Genomic DNA, 7,697 nt, shown 5'->3' with positions numbered 1-7,697 from the left:
GAAATAATCTGCTTCTATAGACTGTTTGTTGACAATTATTGTAGATAATCAGTTTAAATTAATACTCGTCAGTTAAATCACCCTTGTTTACATTTCAATGAGTCTGTCAAAATGAATGCTGTGTATATGTTGATTTCTGAGCATTGAGTTTCAGGGCATTGTCAGTATATTGACAATGCTCTTGTGTGTTTGATTCTGGTTCAATGTTGAAGTTCAGTTTGAATTGTTATAATAATTTCAGTGTAATGTTGTTATGATGTTAGTTCTAAATTCAAGTTTACAAAGGTTGGGTAAATACAATTGTATTAGGAGGTTAATCATTAGGAATTGGTGGTTAGCTGCTAGACAAGTTTAAATTCAGATAACTTGTTAAAATCTGAGACAGTAATTACAGTAGGAAATCTGGGACATTTCCAGGAATGAAACAGTTAAAACAATGAGGATAATATGTTAATAATAGTGTGCTGAAAGTGGAAGTTAATGGCTATTATTTAAAGTGATAATGGAAAACAAATGGTAATGGGGCTGCTTAAGATCAGGATAAGATCATTTAAAGTATTCAAAAGCAGTTTTTAATGGAACTTTCTGATTTTAAAAGAAGAAGGGGGTCCAAGAAGCACTAAAAGGAAATAGGGCAGACCTGTATAAGTACAGGGACTGGAAATTTAAAAAGGGATCAGATTTTAAGAGGGAATTTGGAGAAAAAAATCTGATTTAGAAAGGCAGTTTTTTTCAGAGAGTTTTTAAGAGAGGCTGATTTCTAAAACATTAGGAAATACACACAGAAATACATATACATTTGAGAAAAACAGAAAGAAAGAAATATGAAATAGAATCAGAAACAGAAATCTGAGAGGAAGGAAGAAAAATAGCAAAAGAAACAGAAAATAGAACACTCGCATACACACAGAATTTGAAACAGATAATAGAAAAGAAAGAAGGAAAGGCTGAAACAGTATTTCTGGAATCTGTCCTGGTTTGTTTGTCAACCTTGTTTGGTTTAAATTTGGAATTCTTCTTAAATTTCTGTTACTGCTCGTCTGGTTTCACGGCTTTTATTATCGCTCAAATCTGTGGAAGTACTGATATTCTGCCAGTATTTTGTTACTGCTGAAATTTACTCCTTCTACCTTCATTTTCAGGTACATATCTTTTAATTCTATATTGGAAAGAGATTCAACATGACAAATAAATAAAATTTGAATTGTAATACTGTCTTCTATTCATTTGAGTTCCTTAGTTAAAAATTTCAGCTTTGGTTTCATGTTGGTTAACCAGTAGTGAGTTCGACTCGATGGCTACAAGTTAATTGTCTTATTTTGAAATTCATATAAAACCTTGTAATAATGTTATCCATGTCAAAATTTCATTAGTTTAGTTATCTTTGAGTTGTGTAAATAGGAAGCATGGCAGAAAGTTGGCTTTTATTTACACTTTATGGTATTGTTAGCTAGGTATAGCATAATATGGAAATATCAAGGAAAATACGCTATTAGTTTATTTTGTTAGTTAGTTAGTTGTTGTTTAAAGCTAGATGATGTGGGTTGCAATTTGCTATCTTTTGGCACAACATTGGTTGTGTTTATAATCAATAGTTGAAAGACGCGTTAGTACAATCCGCTATGTTCACGATGTCAAATATGGTGAGTAATATTGTATGCAATATCATTTTATTAAGTCAACAGGTAGACTTGTTCTCTTTCTTAATAATAAAGGGCCTAGGAACTTATACAATGTGAAAGTTAATGTTTAGCAATAATTCATATAGATTGAGAATCAAATTGGTTTGATTATATATATATATATATCTATCTATCCCAACTCAATCATAAGCATAATTAATTAAAATAATTTCGCCTATTAGATTAAAAACAAGTATATGAGAATAAGTTGAGATGTACATGCACAAATTGCAACACTTTATATCAATGGTAATTAGAAATAAAATTTGCACTAAATAAATAATGAAAAATTGTTCAAAAATACGTTTTCCCTTCATAAATCATTTTTGTTAGTTTCATATACAATTCATTCTTTGGCATATATATATGTTGTATTTGCTAAAAATCAAATTTTTATTCTTTTCTTTGAATTTGAATAGTTGGGATGAATATAATTTATACTCGGAAATTATAATCGACAGGCAACATTTAATAAATTGTGAATTCTTTTAAAAGAATTTAAAGGCATCCCTTAAATGTTAATTTCTCAGGAATTTCATATAAAATGTGTAGATATAATAAACAATTTTGTGGAAAATCCATAATATTATTACAAAAATTTTGCGCAATTAGGGATGCGTTCGCGTACCCTGACTATATATTTTTTAAAGCAAATTCGGATTATGCGTACGCGCAATTTCGAGCGAATATTTAATAAAAAGGATTCCTCCAAAAAATGTTAAAATAATTTCATATAACCCGGGATGTGCAGTTCACTGTTTAAATATAAGGGTGGTGACGTTCTTAATTCTATTTTAAATCACGAACATATGAATTTGTAATAAAGGATATAATATGATCAATTATATTGTGTACACGTATGCGTGACATGATCCCCGTAATTATGAAAGGTATATAATACGAATATACGTACGCGTAATTCGTTTATATAATTGTAAACAATAAGTAAAAGTGGTAGTAAAATCATGCAATAAAAACGTATTTAGTAAAAATCAAGATAATTAAGCCAATAATAAAAACAGTTAAGCGACCGTGCTAGAACCACGAAATTCGGAAATGCCTAACACCTTCTTCCGGATTAACAGAATTCCTTACTCAGGATTTCTGGTTCGCAGAATAATAAACAGAGTCATATTCTCCTCGATTCAGGGATTAAAACCGGTGACTTGGGACGCCTTAAAATTCCCAGGTGGCGACTCTGAAATAATTAAATAAATCCCGTTTCGACTGTCCTTCAATTGGAGAAAACTCCCCACGCGCCCCGCGGGTGCGGTAAAAAGGAGGTGCGACAATTGGTATCAGAGCAGATTATCCTTGAAGAGGCTAACACCTTAGGAACAGATCAAGATGAGTGCACCACTTGGAAACCAGAAAGGACAATCCACTACTAGGCCTCCACTCTTCAATGGCCAGTACTACTCCTACTGGAAAGAAAGGATGAGAGATCACATTATCAGAGAGAATTATGAACCATGGGACATTGTTACTGATGGTCCCTTGGCTACCATGAAGAAGAATGTTGAAGGAGTGGATGTGCCAAAGACTAGAGCTTACTGCAATGATGAGGACTTGAAGAAGTGGGAAAAGAATGCTAAGGCCAAGAAATGGCTTGTGTGTGGACTTGGTCCAGACGAGTATAACAGAATTCAAAGTAGTACTACTGCTAAGGAAATTTGGGACATTTTGCAAGTGGCTCACGAAGGAACTCCTCAAGTTAAGAGATCAAGAGGAACATTGTTGTATGAGAATTTCACCATGAAGGAAGGAGAAACCATCCAAGAGATGTATACAAGGTTCACAACACTAACAAATGAACTTAAGTCTCTTGGAAGGATTATCCTTGAAGAAGACAAGGTTGAGAAAATTCTGACAAGAGTTTTGCCAGTTACTTGGGAAACCAAAATCTCTGCTATTCAGGAATCAAAGAACATTGCTACTCTCAAGTTGGACGAGTTAATTGGAAATCTCACTGCCTATGAACTTAGAAGGCAAACAATGAAGATGGATTCACCCAAGAAGGAAAGAAGCTTAGATCTCAGAATCGCTGAAGGTGCAGATCTAGAGGAGGATGAAATAGCTATGATCACGAGGGATTTCAAGAAGTATCTAATAAGAGGAAAGGGTTCTTCAAGAGGTGCAACTTACAACAAACGAAGGGTCCTTGAGAAATAGACCAATGAGGGTTGTTACAAGTGTGGCAAGACTGACCACATGATCAAAAATTGTCCTCAATGGGGAATTGAATGGAAGAAAGAAAGGGCTGAACGAAGAAACAGGAAGAAGGAAGAGGTTCATCCCAAGAAGAACAAAGGATCAACAAAGGCTATGGTTGTTGCTTGGGGAGAAAGCTCAGATGAAGATTCAGAAGATGAAGATGGAGATGAATAAGCACTTATGGCCATTGGAGAATCAAATGATGAACCAGAGATAAGTGTGATTCATCTCAAAGACAAGATTAAATTTTTGTCTAAAGAAAGGCTATCTGAATTATTGCTAGATTTCATTGATAAATCTGAGGTCATAAATAAAGAAAAGGAACAGTTGTCTAAGGAATGTGTAATCTTGAAAGCTAAGTGCAAAAATCTGGAACTCAGGGCTAGTGAAAGTGATAGTAAAAATGTTGAGTTGAAGAATCAGGTTCTTGACCTTGACACCACTGTGTTAGAGCTTAGATCTAAAATTTAAAACTGAAATTAGGAACAGGTAAAAAGAAAGCCGATCACATACATCTCACCTTAGAAGAAAATCAAGAAAAAATGAAGGATGAGTTATACAAAAAGGATGAACAGATAAGAGTCCTAAAAGAAGATCTAGGCAAGGTTAAGGATGAACTAGACAGAACTTGTAAATGGAATAAGTCCTCTAATGCACTATCATGGCTACAAGAACACCATAGTAGCAATAAGAGAGGACTTGGCTATGGGACCCCTGCACCTTAGTGGGATCCCTAAAGCAAGTACATCACACTTCCTGAGAACAAAACTTTCACACACTGTGGTAAGACTGGTCACTACAAAAGTGAATGTAATGCAAAAGAAAAGGCTACTCAAAAGAACAAAACTTTTGTTCAAGGGAAAGGTAGGCTACCAGGACGGGCTAAAAAGAATTTAATTCACTCTTTTGCATATAGAAAGTGACCCAAACTAGTTTGGGTTTCTAAGACTAACCCCTGATTTCCTTTTGTAGGTCCAAGTGAAGGGGAGCAACAAAATATGGTACATGGATAGTGGCTGCTCAAAGCATATGACTGGAAACAAGAACCAGTTCCTTTCACTTGAGGACCTAAAAGGAGGTAATTTCTCATTTGGAAATGGTAGGAAAGGTGAGATCATTGGCGTTTGAAAGGTAGGTAAGATAGACTAACATTCCATTGAGAATGTCTACTTGATAGATGTCTTGAAATATAGCTTAATCAGTGTATCACTACTGTGTGACAGAGGTAACTTGGTAGCATTCACCTCTACCAAAAGTTTTGTGATAAATCTTACCACTGATAAGATTGTTTTGCAGGGAAAAAGAGTAAAGAATATATACATTGTAGATTTGTCCACTCTTTCAGAAAATGAACTCACTTGATTAATTGTTTGGACAATGATCCTCTCATTTGGCATAAAAGACTTGGACATGCAAGTCTAAGTCAACTCAACAAATTAATCTCCAAGGACATGGTGATAGGGCTGCCTAACATCAAGTTTAAGGAAGACAAAGTTTGTGAGGCTTGTGCAATTCAAAAGCAAGAAAATGGTAAGCACGACCAGGTCGTTGGAACTGGTTCATATGGATCTCTGTGGTCCAATGAGAACATTAAGCAGATGTGGTAAAAAATATGTGATGGTGCTTGTTGATGATTATTCTAGGTTTACTTGGACATTATTTTTACCATCTAAGGATGAAGTATTTGACATGTTTACTTCCTTTGTTAGAAAAAGACAGAAACAATTAGGTAATCAACCTGCATCAATTAGGTCTGATCATGGAACTGAATTTGAAAATGCTAAGTTTACTGAATTTTGTGATGAGCATGGCATAAATCATAATTTTTCTGCCCCTAGGACTCCACAACAAAATGGAGTAGTTGAAGAAATAATAGGACACTTGAAGATATGGCTAGGACTATGCGTCTTTCTAGTAAACTGCCCCATAGCTTTTAGGCAGAAGCTGTAAACACTGCATGTTATATTATTAATAGGTGCATGACTAGACCTCTTGTAGAGAAGACTCTCTATGAGTTACTTAAAAGGATAAAACAAAATATATCTCATCTTAGTGCATTTGGATGCAAGTGCTTTGTGCACATCAATGGAAAGGACTGCCTAGGTAAGTTTGATCCTGGAAGTGATGAGAGAGTATTCTTGGAATATTCTTCACATAGCAAAGCTTATATAGTGTACAACAAAAGAACTATGTGTGTAGAAGAAAGTGTACATGCAGTCTTTAATAAAACTAACATTCTTTCTGAGAGAAAAGAACATGAAGATGAAGCTATTGGGTTGGTAAAAGGTTTAAATAAAGTCATAGCCCAAGCTGAAGCTGTACTAGTAGAAGGAATAGGTGATGGAATAGGTTATTCCATCTAGGGCAACCTAATAGAGGGAACTGAACAAAGAAGAACTGAATCAAATTCCCAAATAGAACCTGTCCATGAGCCTATTCCTCAGCAACAGAACATGGTAGAAACATCAAACAGAAACCAGTTGGTTGTGAAACCTTAGAAGTATCAAAGTTCTCATTCCATTGAGAACATAATTACTGATCCAACTTCTAGAATTAAAACTAGATCTCAATTAAGGAATCTGTGTGCTTTTGATGCTTTCCTAACTCTTATTGAACCTAAAAATGTTGTTGAGGCTTTACAGGATGCAGACTGGGTAAATGCAATGCAAGATGAACTCAATCAGTTTAAAAGGAGTCATGTTTGGCATCTGGTTCCAAGACCCAAGGACAGATCAGTAATTGGCACTAAATGGGTATTACACCCTATATTTTCGTACGTAGAAGTATGCCATAAATAAATTGATATAAGCTCGAAAATGAGATATTACATTCCGCATCTTCGTATGTTAATCAACGTAAGTTCAGGAATGAGATTTATTTTGGGATTATAAGTATTACACTATTTCAAACAAGTGATAAGTAAATTCGTGAAGCTAAGAGGGGAAGGAAGTCAAAGAAAACGAATTTTCGTCCAAGTTTGGCATGTTTGGATAAAATACGGCCTGAGCTAAAATACTCAGTATTTATGGACTAGTGTCATACGAGATACAACATGACCATGATAGTAAGGTGTATAAAGTATGTGAAAAGTGAGTAGTATTTTAAGTAAATTGAGATAATTCTTAATTATGCGGGTAATTAGGTAATTATTGATTTTAGTGGAAGACTAACTAATTAATTAAGCATATTTTGATAAGATTGATTAATCACCTAATGGGGCAGACAAGTGGTCTTGATTTAAAGCCCAAGTGATGACTCATTAGCCATAAAAACAAGGTGGCATGTTAGGGGCTTTAGGCTAAAGCTTAGTCATCACCTAGTGGGGCCCACACATACCAAGGTTTAAGACAGCCCTTTAAATCACTTAAAGAGATTTGATATATCTACAATAATAAGGAGTAAGACTTCAATCAATTCATATAAGGATTGATGAAGGTAGTAACGTGAATCTGTTGAAACACAATTTCAAACGAGACTTCTTAGCAACGGGAAGCAACGGGATTTTTGTAATTCTACGAAAGCACGGTGCAATCTTTCTCAAGAATATCATACGGATTTTTTCCTACTCCAGGTATGTTAAAGCAAAGATTTTCCTTCTTTTTAGCATGATCGCGTCATTACACAAGTTTGATAACGAGGCATAAAGAAAAATTCATATCCCGGAATTTACGTTTATTTTGCTAGTCTCGCAACTTACATATATTTTTCTAGTTTTGTAAGTTACAATATTCTCCTTATCGGGACTTTATATTCAATTGAGTATTTTCCTCCTCCAGTCAAGAGAGTAAAGAGTTTATATAT

This window comes from Nicotiana sylvestris, chromosome 3, assembly GCF_000393655.2.
Source record: "Nicotiana sylvestris chromosome 3, ASM39365v2, whole genome shotgun sequence".
NCBI classification, from domain to species: domain Eukaryota; kingdom Viridiplantae; phylum Streptophyta; class Magnoliopsida; order Solanales; family Solanaceae; genus Nicotiana; species Nicotiana sylvestris.
This window is presented reverse-complemented; position numbering follows the sequence as displayed.